This window comes from Trichosurus vulpecula, chromosome 4 (assembly GCF_011100635.1).
Source record: "Trichosurus vulpecula isolate mTriVul1 chromosome 4, mTriVul1.pri, whole genome shotgun sequence".
Taxonomy (NCBI): Eukaryota; Metazoa; Chordata; class Mammalia; order Diprotodontia; family Phalangeridae; genus Trichosurus; species Trichosurus vulpecula.
The window spans coordinates 317,247,925-317,264,554 of record NC_050576.1 but is presented as its reverse complement, the minus strand read 5'-3'; positions in this window follow the sequence as shown (position 1 = coordinate 317,264,554).

Sequence of the window (16,630 nt, the reverse complement as noted above, 5' to 3'; positions counted from 1 at the left end):
AGTGGATAGAGTGCTTCGCCTGGAATCAGAAAGACTTCTCCACCTGAGTTCAGATGTGCCTCAGACAAACCTCTCTAGTATCTTTACTATGGAAAACTCATGGACAGTGTGGTCCATGGGATCAAGAAGAGTTAGACATGATGGAACACCAGCAATAACAGGCACTGCTAGGGCGCCAGTTGGGAGAGCTGGATCAGATGTGAAAGAATTCACTTAGACCATTTTCCCCTAACCAAGGGGAGCTTTGTTGACACAAAAGCAGTGGGCTTTTGTGAAGGACTAACGATTTACACAGGGACAGGGGCTTGTTTTTATAAGGACAGGATAAGGGAGACAGGGGAAAACTTTATGACCTAGGATGGGGGGAGACAAGCGGTTTTGTGGTCCAGGATAAGGGGGAAGTTTTGTATTCCAAATAAGGGAAAGAGACTTGAGGATGCCTTCAGGTTAGAGAATAAACTAGGGAAAAGCAACTCTTAACTCTTAGGGTACTGTTTGTATCCTCATCACTACTTATTTCATTAAAGTCTCCTCTGACGTATGGGACCATGCTGTTGAAGGAGGAGTAAGGCAAGACCTTGCATTGGGTGGAGGAGTTGTAGTGAGACCAACATGGTTATTTTACTAATGCCTATGGAGGATTTTTGGGAGGACATCCCAAGACTAGCACAGAGCCTGGATCATTTAATAGCTTAGTATTGGAGTGGAGTTGATTCCATTTAGCAACAAACTCATCCGTTCTACTTTGCTACGGTTAGATTTATCCTGGATAGTAAACAGAAATGCCCTTATACCTTTTTACACAAATAAAAAAAAACAAAAACCTGAACTGTCCCTAAATAGTATGAAGCCACTATATTCCCCTATTACTGTGGGTTGAGTAAAATTTGTGGCAGAAATTTTGGCTGGGGTGTGAGGGCGTAGAGAGGAAATAAATGAGAAATTCCAGGGTGCCAGGAAGAAGCTTCTTACCACAGACAGAGTGGTTGTGCTCCTTTCTAGGTAGGTTAGGTCTCTAAGCCTGGGCACTGATGGTTCCTACCCAATCCAATCTCTCTAGTTACTACACAGTTTACTTGGTTGCTCACCCAGATTACTGTACTTCAAGTCATGTGATAGAAGGTAGTTTTCTTCTGTTTTGTATTGCATTGTGGGCTACAATATGGGTTACTTGTATGAGTTTGCTGGAGCCAGCTCAAAGTTAGGAGAAAAGTAGTTAAACTTTCAGTTGGACATTTACACTGGAAATTGACAAACCCTTCAGTTCAGGGCCTGCTTTTATTGTCTTGTTGATTGTCTATCTGTACTTAAGAAAATAATTGAGAAAATGTTTTTGTTGTTGTTATTGAGTCATGGCCAACTCTTCGTGATCCTGTTTGGGGTTTTTTTGACAAAGATACTTTAGTGGTTTGCCATTTCCTTCTCCAGCTTGTTTTACAGATGAGGAAACTGAGGCAAACAGGGTCAAGCGACTTGCGCAACTAATAAGTGACTGAGGCTGGATATGAACTATAGTCTTCCTGACTCCATGCCTGGCATTCTATCCAGTGTGTCACCTAGCTGCCCTGAAAATGTTAATAAAGTAGATTAAACTTAAAAGTGTGTCCTACATCCTTTTTTTCCTTTCTAGAAAGTCGGTTGTTAAATGTTTATCAACACAGATCTGATTAGGTGAGGTAATATGCTTTTGTGAGCTAGCCAGAGTGCCTATGCATCATTTTTAACCTTCTACAGGGAAAAATGCATTTTAACCTTCTAATGCATTTAAGTGTGATTTTTGAATTACAAGAATTAGTAATTGTGTCACATTCCCTTAATAAACAATAAGCTTAGCAAGACAGAGATTGTGTTTTCACCTAAAGTTGTTATGTCCTCTAGTGTTTCTTGGCTTAATTTGTTGCACTCAGTGACCTCACAATCTTTTGCAATTCTCTCTGAAGTTCCACACTCACATCTTCAAATGCCTATAAGTATCTCTACCTAAATATTTCACTGGCACCTCAAATTCTGTGTGCCTAAAGTAATAGTTCCCTAAAATCTAACCTTCTTTCAGAATTTCTGTCAGTAACACTATGATTTACTTGTGTACATATGTTCCAAACCTTGGTGTTGTCTTTGACTCGTCCTCGTCCTTCGCCTGCCAAATCCTATCTTGATAGCCTGTCATTTGCCCTCCCCTCCCCCTCTTCATGTCTTTTGAATCCTTCCTATCAGTTCCCATTGCAAGTACAGGCCTTCCTTACCCTCCTGTACTATTACAATATATAGCCTGCTAAATGCTCTTCCTGCCTTCTCTTTTCTGGCATATCCATGCCAGCTTAATCTTCATAGATTTGGTTATGTCACTGTATTCACAATTCTTCAGTGGTTCCCTAGAAATCTGAAAAAGTTTCTAATGTCTTATCCTAGCATTCAGTGCCATCTACAATTTGGTACCACTTTGCTTTTCCAGCCTTATCTTAAAAAACTGCTCCATATTCAATGCCATACCAATCAAGCTACCAAAAATTATTTTATAGAGCTAGGGAAAATAATAATAAAATTCATCTGAAAGAATAAAAAGTTAAGAATATCAGGGGAATTAATGAAAAGAAATGTAAGGGAAGGTGGCCTAGCCATACCAGATGTAAAACTGTATTATAAAGCAGCAATCATCAGAACTGCTTGGTACTGGCTAAGACATAGAATCATAGATCAGTGGAATAGGTTTGTTACTCAAGCCACAGTAGCCACTGAGTATAGTAATCTACTGTTTGATAAACCCAAAGAATGCAGTTTCTGGGATAAGAACTCACTATTTGACAAAAAACTGCTGGGAAAACTGGAAAACAGTATAGCTGAAACTAGGCATAGACCAACATCTTACACTCTGTACCAAGTTAAAGTCAAAATGGGTACACAATTTAGAGATAAAGGGTGGTACTATAAGCAAATTTGAAGAGCAAGGAATAGCTTACCTGTCAGATCTATGGAGAACAGAAGAATTTGTGACCAGATAAAGAGATAGAGAACATTATGAAATGCAAAATGGATAATTTTGATTCCATTAAATTAAAAAAGTTTTGCATAAAGCCAATGCAACCAAGATTAGGAGGGAAGCAGAAAGCTGGGAAACAATTTTTATAGCCAGCATCTCTGATAAAGGTGTTATTTCTAAACTATATAGAGAACTGAGTCAAATTTAAAAGAATATGAGTCATTCCCCAGTTAATAAATGGTCAAAGGACATGAACAGGCAGTTTTCAGAGGAAGAAATTAAGGTTATCTGTAGTCATATGAAAAAATGCTCCAAACCACTATTGATTAGAGAAATACAAATTAAAACAACTCTCATGTACCTATTAGATCACACCTATCAGACTGGCTAACATGACAAAACAGGAAAATGATAAATGTTGGAGAAGGTGTGGGAAAATTGGAACACTAGTGCATTGTTGGTGGAGTTGTGAACTGATCCAACCATTCTAGAGAGCAATTTGAAAGTATGCACAAGGCAATGAAACTGTGTAATCTTTGGCCCAGCAATACCACTTCTAAGTCTGTGTCCCAGAGAGATCATAAAAATGGTAAAGGACCCCTGCATGTACCAAAATATTTATAGCAGCTCCTTTTTGTGTTGGCCAAGAGTTGGAAATTGAGGGGATGTCCATCAATTGGGTAATGGCTGAACAAATTGTGGTATATGAATGTAATGGAATACTATTATGCCATAAGAAATGAGCAGGTGGACTTAAGGAAAACCTGGAAAGACTTTCATGAACTGATGCTGAGTGAAGTGAGCAGAACCAGAACATTGTACACAGTAACAGTGTGTGATGACCAACTTTGATAGACTTAGCTCTTCTCAGCAGTGCAAGGATCTAAGACAGTTTTAAAAGACTCATGATAGAAAATGCTATTCACATCCAGAGGAAAAACTATGGAGTCTGAATGCAGATTGAAGCATACTATTTTCTCTTTTTTTTTTGTTTCTTCTTTTTCGTGGTTTTTCCCTTTGGTTCTAATTTTTCTCTGCAATGTAAGTAATGTGGAAATTTGTTTAATATGATCATACATGTATAGTCTATATCAGATTGCATGCCATCTTGGGGTGGGAGGAGGCAGGGAGAGAAAATTTAGAACTCAAAATTTTATAGAAGTAAATGTTGAAAACCAAAAATAAAAAAAATAAATATGCATGTATGTGTGTATCTGTCTGTCTGTTTATCTATCTATCTATATCTATATAAAAAGAAAAGAAAAACTGCTCCACATAATCTAAGCTGTGGCCAAACTGAACAGCATGTGTCTACTTCCTCCTCCCTCCCTCCCTCCCTCATACATTTCCCACATTCTTCTGCCTTCTAGCCTTAGCTCACACTGTTTTCAGTGTCTAGATTATGCTTTCCTTCAAAACTTCCTACTCCTTTATTTGTTGAAATCCTACCATGTATAGATAGTAGAGAGCATGTCTGAATTAATCAAAAGTAATCAAAAGACCTGCGATCAAATTCCACTTCCAACATTTATTAGCAGTGTGGCAATGGGCAACTTGTTTCACTTATCAAAGCTTTAGATTGCTCATTTGTAAAGTGGGTATAGTAATGATATAGGGCTGTTGAGCAAGGTACCCTGTTAACTTTTACATGCTATATAAACTTGCATTCTCGCTTACCCTTAAAGCCCAGATAAAATAATACCTTCTTTTGAAAGCCTTCCATAACCTTCAGCCCCCTGGAAAGATATTTTTCTCTTTTGACTTCCTCTAGCACGTTGTTTGCACCTGGAGTATTCTTCTTTTCCTTATTTTCATTTTCCTATTATGGGTTTCCATGCTTTTGCCCATAATAACTCTCAAGCCTGGAATGAATCTCTCTCTTCATCACCATTCATTGGAATTGCTCATTTCCTTATTATTCTGAGCCAGCGTAAGTGATATCAAGAAACTTCTCTGTGCTTTAAGGTTTTAAAGCTCTGTACATAGATTAATTAATTTATTTGATCCTCTCAACTACCTTTTGAGGTTGATACTACAGGGAGTCATATGATCCCTATTTTCATACATGAGGAAACTAAGGTTCATAAATGTTAAGTGGCTTGTTCATGGCTGTATAGTGCTAGTATGTGCCAGAGGCAGATTTCATTTTTATTTAATATTTTAGTTTTCAACACTGATTTCCACAAGATTTTGAGTTACAAATTTTCTCCCCGTTTCTTTCTACCCTCTTCCCCATTACAAGATGACATATATTCTGATTGCCTCGTTCCCCAGTTAGCCCTCCCTTCTTTCACCCCACTCCCCCCCATCCTCTTTCCCCTTACTTTCTTGTGGGGCAGGATAGATTTCTGTGCCCCATTCCCTATATATCTTGCTTCCCAGCTGTATGCAAAAGACAACTTTTTTTTTTAAGCATCTTCTTTTAAAACTTTTGAGTTCCAAATTCTCTCCCCTCTTTCCTTCCCACCCACCCTCCCTAGGAAGGCAAGCAATTCAACATAGATCACACATGTGTCATTATGTAAAACACTTCTACAATGCTCATGTTGTGAAAGGCTAACTGTATTTCCTTCCATCCTATCCTGTCCCCCTTTATTCAATTTTCTCCCTTGACCCTGTCCCTTTTCGAAAGTGTTTGCTTTTGATTACTTTCTCCCCCATCTGCCCTCCCTTCTGTTATCCCCCCGCCTCCCCCCTCCCCCTTTTTTATCCCCTTCTATTTACTTTCCTGTGGAGTAAGATACCCAATTGAGTATGTATGTTATTCCCTCCTTAAGTTGAATCCAATGAGAGTAAGATTCACTCATTCCCCCTCACCTGCCCCCTCTTTCCTTCCAACAGGACTGCTTTTTCTTGCCACTTTCATGTGAGATAATTTACCCCCTTCTATCTCTTCCTTTCTTCTCTCAATATATTCCTCTCAACCATTAAATTTATTTCATTTTTTTAGATATCATCCCTTCATATTCAACTCATCCTGTGCCCTCTGTCTATATTCCCTTCAACTCCCCTAATACTGAGAAAGGTCTCCTGAATTACACACATCATCTTTCCATGTAGGAATGTAAACATAACAGTTCAACTTTAGTAAGTCCCTTACTATTTTTCTTTCTTGTTTACCTTTTCATGCATCTCTTGATTCTTGTATTTGAAAGTCAGATTTTCTATTCAGCTCTGGTCTTTTCATTGAGAAAGCTTGAAAGGCCTCTATTTTATTGAAAATCCATATTTTGTCTTGGAGCATTATACTCAGTTTTACTGGGTAGGTGATTCTTGGTTTTAATCCTAGCTCCATTGACCTGGAATATCATATTCCAAGCCCTTCAATCCCTTAATGTAGAAGCTGCTAAATCTTGTGTTATTCTGTTTGTGTTTCCACAATATTCAAATTGTTTCTTTCTGGCTGCTTGCATTATTTTCTCCTTGACCTAGAAACTCTGGAATTCGGTGACAATATTCCTAGGAGTTTTCTTTTCGGGATCTATTTGAGGAGGCAATCAGTGGATTCTTTCAATTTCTATTTTACCTTCTGGTCCTAGAATATCAGGACAGTTTTCCTTGATAATCTCTTGAAAGGTGATATCTAGGCTCTTTTTTTGATCATGGCTTTCAGGTAGTCCAATAATTTAACATTGTCTCTCCTGGATCTATTCTGCAGGTCAGTGTTTTTTCCAATGAGATATTTCACATTGTCTTCCATTTTTTTCATTCCTTTGGTTCTGTTTTATAATAGCTTGATTTCTTATAAAGTCACTAGCTTCCACTTGCTCCAATCTAATTTTTAAGGTAGTATTTTCTTCAGTGGTCTTTTGGACCTCCTTTTCCATTTGGGTAATTCTGCCTTTCAAGGCATTCTTCTCCTCATTGGCTTTTTGGAGCTCTTTTGCCATTTGGGTTAGTCTATTCTTTAAGGTGTTATTTTCTTCAGTATTTTTTTGGGTCTCCTTTAGCAAGTCATTGGCTTGTTTTTCATGGTTTTCTTGCATCACTCTCATTTCTTTTCCCAATTTTTCCTCTACTTCTCTTACTTGCTTTTCCAAATCCTTTTTGAGCTCTTCCATGGCCTGAGACCAATTCATATTTTTCTTGGAGGCTTTTGATGTAGGCCCTTTGACTTTGTTGACGTCTTCTGACTGTATGATTTGATCTTTGCCACCAAAAAAGGAATCTAGAATTTGAGTTTGAGTCTGTGTTTGAGTCTGAGTTCATTTTTGCTGCCTGTTCATGTTCCCAGTCAACTACTTGAACCTTGAGCTTTTTGTCAGGATATGACTGCTTGTAGAGTAGAGAGTACTTTGTCCCAAGCTTTAGGGTCCAAGCACTGCTGTTTTCAGAGCTACTTCTACTCCACTGTCACCCCAGGCTCTGTCACAGCAGCGGTCCTCCTCTCCCAAGAACCGCCAACCAGGACCTCAATACAGATCCAAGCAGGGCACAGCAAGAGAATCTGCCTTTGTGCCCACAAAGCGCTCCTTGGCACTTCCGCTCTGATCTGCTGCTGGATTCCTCGCACTGTGTGAATAGCTCTGGAAGCAGCCTCAGAAGTTTCCTGCTACTGTTACTGCCACCGCTGCAGGACCTCCTTCACCCCCAGGGCCGGCGATTGGACCATCCTGAACTTGATTCCATAATTTCCCTCTAACCTGCTCTTTGGCATTTGTGGGTTGAGAAGTCTGGTAACTGCCACAGCTCATTGATTCATGGCCCCAAGGCCTGTTCCGGCTGGCTGACTCTATGTCAGGTCTGTGTTGGTGTGGCCCATGCTGGGCTGCGCTCGGCTCTCAGCACTGCGCGATAGACCCTTCCTGGCAACCATCCAGGCTCTCCTGGGCTGGAGACCTGTTTTCCTCTGCTATTTCGTGGGTTCCATAGCTCTAGAATTTGTTCAGAGCCATTTTTTACAGGTGTTTGGAGGCATTTGGGGGAGAGCTTAAGCAAGTCCCTGCTTTCCAGCTGCCATCTTGCCTCTGCCCCCAGAGCCAGATTTTGATTCCATCTCTCTTTTGATTCCTAGGCCAGGGCTTTTTTCAACCTATACCAGTGTGGCAGGTCAGTTAGACTAGATCTCTTCTGGAGGAGCAAGTAGACGAGTAGCTGGAATGACTGATAAATGCATGGGTTCAGATTCTAATAATGATGGACTTTGACAAACCTCTGTATTTATTCTTAACCTACTCATGGTTGCTATATTCAAAGATACCTGAGGTCTTTAGTGCTCTTTTTGTCTACCTCATTTAAAAAATGCACAAAGAATCTACCTATTCCACTCCACTTTGAATTGGTTTGTACTTCTGAATAGAACCCATTTTCTGATTTTGGTTATGGGCATGGTTTAAGTTTCCTAGAAACAGAAGACTGGGGCCCAACAATGGTCCCAAGGCAGAAAAACATGGCTCTTCTGTGTGTGTGTGTGTTTGTTTTCATGTTCGCATTTTCCACTGTTAGTTTATGTACTACTCATAAATCTTTTAGTTAGATCTGAGGTGGTTTCATCTGTGTTTCTGTGTCTTGAGAGCCAGGGTCAGACAATCGCAGTCATGCTGAACAGTCTGAACCTTTAAGGAGATTACTGTGTAGTATGATGAAATAAGAAATCTACAAACAAATATAATACAATTAATAGCGTAGTTTTGTGTGTGTGCGTGAGTGTGCGTGTGTGTGTGTGTGTGTGTGTGTGTGTGTGTGTGGAGAAGAGAGATAGACAGACAGACAGAGATGGAGACTTCGGGGAAAAAAAGATCAACTACAGATGAAGAATTTAGGCTGCCAGAATCCCAGTATCTCAGCTGCCAAAGCTCATTGAGATGATGGTTAGAGGATAATTGGCAGGGCCTGAGAAGAAAGAACTCCCCTGAGGAAAGTTATCATAGTGCAGTGATCCAAGACAGCAAATGAGAAACTGTCAGTCAGGAGTCACAGGTAACCAAATCTCAGAACTAGGTAAAAAGTAGACAGATAAGTTTATAGCAGTAGTCTAAAACCCAGGAATTCAGTACACAGAGAATGCGGCATGAGGCTTGGGGATATACTGACAAAACAGAAAAATTGTTTCTGCCCTGAAGGACTTTTTTTATATGGCCACATGTGGTTATTTCTACGGATAGATGAGGTAGCCAAGATGAATTGTTTTGTCATATTGTTGTTTGTCCTTGATGATGTGAATTGGGTTTAAGTGAGGCAGAGTTGCACAAAGTCATTAGCCTCACTATCTCTTCCAGAGTCGTTGAACTCCAGTGGCAAGACAAAAGTCAGGACAACTGGCCGGTTGGTGGCCTGGGATGCAGTGGATTACCTTGTCTTTGAAGCACATGGCCTGCTTCAGCTGCCTTCGTGTCCACTGGAACAAATTGTTCTCATCTGCCCATTTTGTGGGATGGGGGTGGAGTCTTCACATGCTTGCGGTAGACAGCCTTTTAATTCACCAGTGGGTTCGAGGCCTGGTGGTTTCCCTCAACCTGGTTTAGCCCCTGCCAAGATGGTTTAAGGTGGAGTGGACGCTGCTGTTCATGCTATAACTTCTTGGAGCCACACATGAGATTGAACCCTAGAGGTGCTAGTCTTCCCTTAACACCCCATACACATACAAATATATGTGATCTGTGCTTAAAGAGGACTGTGATTTTCCTCTGTCCTGCCTCACGTTGATGATTTGGCCTTCAGGGGCAGCCCCAAAGTATCTTCATAGTGACAGATTCCAAATGATACTATTAGATTTGTGAGAAGAATGAGGCACTGGAATGCAGTATCTTGTCACGGGAATTTATTTTATTGATATGTTTTTCAGTGGATCTGTGATCTCCATAACTTACCCTGTATAATTATTGTCCCTGTCCTCATGTTGTGTATTCAGGATGTAGTAGACCTTCCTTGGTCTTTCAAAAAAACCAAAACATTTCTTTCCCTTGTGCCACTTATTTTTATTTGTTTATGGAAGGTTTGCTAATTTAGAGTTTGAAGATTTGGCCTTTAGAAGAAGTAATCAAGAGTTTTCATCAAGGTAGCCATTACAGTAAGCTCCCTAAGAGCAGGGATGAGCTTGATTTTATCTTAGTATCCCTAGACAGTGCTTTGCACACAGGCTGGTGCTTAAGAAAAGTTTGGATTGAATTAACTTTGGTTCTAAACAATTTTCCCAAGACCATCATTTCAGCCTCTTTGAATCCCAAATTTGGGTGATATTTTTGATTGAACAAAATTGGAGATCTGATTTTCAGATGAGAACTTGAGGCCTGGTAACTTGGACATTCTCATCAGAGTTCTGTGAAGGGCAGTAGATGTTACCGAAACAAGATATTCTTCCATCCAGTCTTAGGGTAATTGCTGAACCAAGTGGCCTGGAATTGCTTTTTTAGCTATTTCTTTTATTTGCCACGGAAACACAAAGCAATTTTTATGTTTTTAATCTGTGAAATAATATTGAGACCCTTGCCAAGGTCTATTTTGCTTGTCTGGTATAGTGAAAGCATTTAATAAAAACTGCTGACATTTATATAGCCCTTTATGGTTTACAAAACCCTTCCTGTTGGTTATCTTCTTTAATACTCATAATTACCCTGTGAGGTTGGTAAGGCAAATATTATCTATATTTTAAAGGCAAGAAAAATGAGACTTAGGTTAAGTGCTTATCTAGCCTTTCAAGCCTTGGTCTTTGGATTTCAAATTCAATGTGCTTTTCATTACAACAGAGTACTTTTGTAGTAGCGTTACTTATGCCATTCTTTCCCACAAATGTCTTTGTCTTCCTGTAGCCTAAGTGCTGGCTGGCCTCAGACATTAACCAGCTATGTGACCCTGGGTATGTCACTTAACCCTGTTTGCCTCAGATCCTCATCTGTAAAATGAGCTGGAGAAGGAATGGCAAACCTGTCTTTGCCAGGGAAGCCCAAAATGAGTTGGGCAGGACTAAAAATAAAGCTTAAGGGTAAAAACAGAGGGAAGGGCTCCTTGATTTGGAACTAGCTTAATTGCTTAAAGCAACCTATACATACTTTTAATTATAGCTTCAGTAAACATATTAGTTACCACTTTGTGGTAACCTATATTTCCATTTGATTACTGCAGGAATTGCTTGTGAAGAAATGTTGCTTTAAATGTTTGTAGAATGTTGTTCAGTTTGTAGAATGTTGAAATTCTCATGCTTTTATTGTTGGCTTGAATTAACTTTGCTTTATGGTATAACTTTATTGCAGCATCCTAGTATCTTTATTTATTGTCCTATAAAATAAATTTCATTTTTTTATGTAACATAAATTTTTAAATATATGTATAGTGTGTTTGCTGCTATACGTCACAGTAAAGTAATTATCTCTAACTCTTAGCCTGTAGTACCCTTCAAAATAGAAAACAAATGATTGGTTACAGAATATATGCAGTCTTCCTTGTTGATTTCCAAAATTGATTTGACTTTTAGATCTATAAAATATAGATTAGACATAACCTTTTAACTTCATGGGATATTGAGGATCAAAGTATGGACTACTCTTTGAACAGCATCTACAAAGGTGCCTTTCCCTGTTATTAATAGTTTGTCACTGAAACATCTTAATCCAAAGGGACTAATTTCCCCAAGAGCATATTATAATGGATGTTATTAATGTAGGGGGGTATTTAAAAGTTTAGATGAGTTGAATTACTGGGAGCAGAACATCGAAATGACCAGATAATTGGTCATTTTAGTGACCAATTAAACTATTTGAGGATGCTTGCTATAATTCTTATTCATTAAAAGGCACACTGAAATCTTTCTTGATTTCTCTTTTAGTTGTTTTTCCCCTTACATCTTCTTTCTTATTTGTTTTGGGGTGCTTAATTGTCTCTCAAATGTTATTCCATAAATACTGACTTTTCTTAGCAGTAAAATTTCTTTAATTTGATCTAATTGTGGGGAGAGTGAATTTGAATTGGTAAAGGTGGTGTAGTAGCTAGAGCACTGGGCTGGAGTTCAAATGTGGCCTCAGACACTTACTGTGTGACCCTGAACAAGTCACTTTACCCTGTTTGCCTCAGTTTCCTCATCTGTAAAATGGGCTGGAGTAGGAAATGGTGAACCATTTCAGTACCCTTGTCAAGTAAACACTATTTGGCGCCATACACGACTGGAATGATACAACTAAATTTTAAAGTATTTTTAGCAACATTCAGTTTTGTTACTTTATATACTTTCTGTAACTTGGACTAATTCCTTGAAGCTCTGCCGTAATGGTCAGAGGAGCGATTTGCAATTATTGTATCAAATGCTTATACTTAATGTGTTTCTAAAGGGCTTTAAAAAATTGTTCAGTCATTTTCTTTAGCACAGTCTTTTCCTTACTTCCTTCTCAAAGTAAAAAGCAAGTTTCTTTTTAGATTTCACTTGGTGTGTCTTCTTTAGACCAACGAAATCACTGCTCTAGCCCTTATTCTTATCTCTGTTGTGGTAACTTTTAAATATGGTTTCTCCTGTGAAAAGAAATGTTATAAATATTTCAGTACATATGGGGCCTTTTATTTCTCTGACATCTTTGGGGAATAGGCCTGATGGTGGTGTTGCTGGGTCAAAGGATACACATGGTTTAGTGATTTTTTGAAGTTCCAGCTTTCTTTTGAAATTGAAATTTCAAATTGAAATTTGTAATTTCTTTTGAATTAGCTGGGCCAATTCACAGCTCCACCAATAGTACATTAATGTATTTGGACAAGTTTCTTAGACTTTTAAGTCACAGAGAAGGTGCTGACTTGCACTGGAAGGAGTTTCCTCATTTTTGATTTCCTTTAATGAGTGAAATCACAGGTCCAGATGTGGGCCTATTTTTCCCGGGAATTTGTCCCCTTAATGCTGGCTGCAAGGCCCTTCCTGGAAGCAGGAATGTGGTCTAGAGGGTACTGCTTTCTCCAGGGCTTTTTGGTTCAAGGTCCTGGGCTGTCTTCATTGGGGTGGGAGTGATCTGTGGTGATTTGACTTGCCTATTCCATGCTACTTAATTGTCTCTTGTGCCTTGGTGCTTCAGCTCAGCTGGCTTGCTTGCCTTGGGAGTGGCAATTGGTTGGGATGGCTGACTCCTTCTCTATGTAAGGTGCTTTGTGGAACTGGTCTAGAAGCAGAACTGGTTGTCTTGTGGGGCGATGGAGGAAAAACAGGGTCTTTGGTGGCAGGACCATTGCTAATCTTTCTGATACTGGAAGGAACCTTAGAAGACATCTTAAAGATAGTTAAATGGTAAATTTAATACAGTTTCTATAATTAAACTGTTATCAAAATGGACTGAATTAAAGTCAAAATAACAATTAAAATTCATCATTAATGAAAAATTTGCTAATCCAATAAATTCAAATGGAAAATATCATATAAATCTGAAATTTCTTGCAACTCTAGTTCTGTGATCCTATGCCTGCTTTAGTAAAATACTGTGCATTCAAAAACCATTAGTTTGTTTTTCTTGCCTCTTGGAAGGAATATTTTTCCAACTGATCTCACCAAAATTCTCTCTCCATATGGTATTATATGTATAATATTGCTCTCCTCTTGATAAAAAATTACATTTTTATTTGTTTAACTTGCTTAATGTACATATTGTAAGTACATCTTAGAAACAGACGTAACTTTTAAAAAAATATCCCAGATGTATCTGATACAGAGAGAGATAGGTATATATGCACATACCTACACCCACACACCAAAACACAAAATTTGGACAAAATTGACATATATTCTGGCTTTAATCTAATGTGTCCCAGTTCTGGTTTCTCTTGTATGTCATACTGGTTACCAGACTACTTTGATTCTTGTACTTCCTATTGGTTTCTGACCCTAACTTGGTTCTTGGTTTTGGTTTGGGCTTCAAGATTTATTCGTTCTGTTAGATAAGATGACCAATCCACCTGTTCTCAGACTTTTTGGTCTTAGGACTCCTTTAGATTCTTAAAAATGACTGAGAACCACTCCCCCCAGCCCCCTACCCTTGCCTAAGAGCTTCTGTCTATATTTGCCATATAAGAAATTAAAATGTGTTATTTTACAAAAATAGTTTTGACCTTGAGGATTCCTGAAAAGGTCTTGAGAACGAAATGAGTACCCAGGTAACACATTGGGAACCACTGCTCTAATCCATTACTAGATAATTTAAAAGTTAAAATATATTTAATAGCTACAGAATTGCTTTTTCCTCTTTAGGAACAGCAAATAAGGGTTGTGGTTAAAAAAAAAGTCACTGAGGGCCACTAGAAACTTTCACTAGGCCACTGATGGTGGGCCAGTTTCAACTAACTGGTGGATATTACTAAATAGCTATATTTTTCAAACTTCATTGCTTGGAATCTGAAGTCTCATAAAACAATAGGTAAATGCACTCAGAAATCTACCTGTTTTGTTTTCTGTGTCTGCTCTGCACACCATATACACAGTTAGTTGGAGCCATTCAGCAAAATGGAAACTATGACCAAGAAGTTTGTCTAGACTTAGTCATTATATATAACCAATAATATATGTGGTAGCTTGTTGGGCTGCCTTGGAAGAAGAGTATTTATAAAATGACTAGTATGAATTTAACCCTCTCCTTCCTCCCCTCAAAAAAAAAAACAAACCCAAACCTCTAAGTATATTTTTGCACTAATGCCCATTTAGGATGATTGGGCAAAACTGGGACATTTGAGGAGTCAAAAATTAAAAGCATCAATAGCCAACAATTTTATATTATTTTCCGTTCCAGATTCTCTCCCTCTCCCACCCCTCCCCCACCCATTGAGAAGGTGAGAAACACAAAACCCATTACAAATATGAAGTCATGAAAAATATTTCCTCATTAGCCAAATATGGGGGAGGGAGTGGAGAGGAACAAGAAAAAAGAGAAAAAAAAATATGCATCAGTTGGCACTCTGAGTCCATAAGTTTTCTATCTGGGGGTGAATAGCATTTTTCATCATGAGTCCTTTGGAACTGTGGTGGGTGGAAACAAAGTTTGAGTGCCAAATTCCAACTACAGTAGAAATGTAAATATGATGATAATTATATTCAATTTGTGGGTTTGATTTTGCTGAGTCTGATGTGCAGTTATGTTACCAAGTTTTTAAAAACTGCCCCACGATCCTGGTAGAATTTCAAAGACATTTGCAAGTAAAATGTAATCTATTGAGGAAAACTCTGGTAATTTAAAGAGGGACAGAGGTACAAGGTAATTTGATGAATCAATTTTGAAGAAAGGTTATACAGCTTCTTCTGAATTTTATCTAAATTGTGGTGTAGAATTTGTGTGGATTTGTAGTCCTTGATTATTAGCTTTAATGTTTATATGAGAACCAATGTGGGGTGCTGTCTGGAAGTCCAGCCTTGGAGTCAGGATTACCTCTAACTCTTGTGATCCTGAGCAAATCTTTTAACCTCTCAATCTTGAGCAGGGCCCTTCCCTCCACTCTCAGTATGAGTTAGACAAATTGCTGATCTGCACCTGTGTAGGAAGTTTCTACCCCATGAACAAGTGGAACATAATAGTACAGTGCATCAGGTTAACAAGATCACTTTATCTGATGTTGGCTGATGCTTGGGTTGTCAGTCTTTCATTCCTGATTCAATTTGTTTGAAAAAATTAAGTTGAATATGTTAAAGATATAGTGCTAAACAGTGGAACTAAGGACGAAGATACTGATGCAGATTGATAGCATTACCATTTGAGAGTGTCTTCAGAGTCCTTTAAAGAAATATTTTAGCAAACTTGCTTACGGTGGAAATAGCCATCTCGTATGCATTTCGACAATACAGTTTATTTTTTAATGTCTGTTTTGGAGTTTATTTCTTCCAACCTCCATTTGTCTATTCCTTCATGATTGGTCTTGAGCTAAATTCCTGAGTAAAATGACTCTCTTCTCAATAGTAAGGTACTTTTCTGAAGGCAGTAAAGGTGTTCAGCACTTAAGCTTGTATGAAAGAGATAAGCATTTAATAACCTCATTTCATAATCATAGACAATCTTCAAAATACCATATATATGCACTTCTGCTTTACAAGTTGGTAAAGTCTCAAATATTTCCAAAAAGTTGACAAGTGGAAGACTAAAATTGTCAATTTTACTCTTCAGTAGAAAAATGATAGCTCATAAGGAAGATCTTGAGAGCTTGAGGCTAGATATTTACTTCTTATTTATTTACACAAATATTAGGTAGCAGTGTCACATGTGATAGGAAAATTCATTCCAAATTGTGAATTTTGCATTAGATTTACTTTCCTCTTATGCTAAAACTCATATTGTTTTTTAAACCTTCTTTTTTATTCTGAACTTGACAAGCACAAATAAAAAATTTCCTTTTATAAAGAACAGAAAGTTTTGTATGTGAAACTGTGAATCTTTCTTACAGTCATCTTTTTTTAAAAGTACATAATAAATTAAACGCATTTGTTCCAAAGCTGTGGTGCTATCTATATCCACCTCTGAACTCCCTTCTATTCTTTTCTGTTCATTAAAAAAAAAATGCTTCATTGATATTTCCAGGTCTTCCTTGGTGCCTTCCCTCCCAAGATTATCATGTCTTGTTTGTTCATTGTTATTTTTGTCCATTGTTATCTCCTCCATCAGACTGAGTAATGGAAATCTTTCTCCCTCCTTCCTCCCTCAGATTGGAGGGTGGAAATTGATTAGAGAGCTCCCACCAGAATTTCTCTTTAAGGAGGGACCCCAGGTGTGTCAG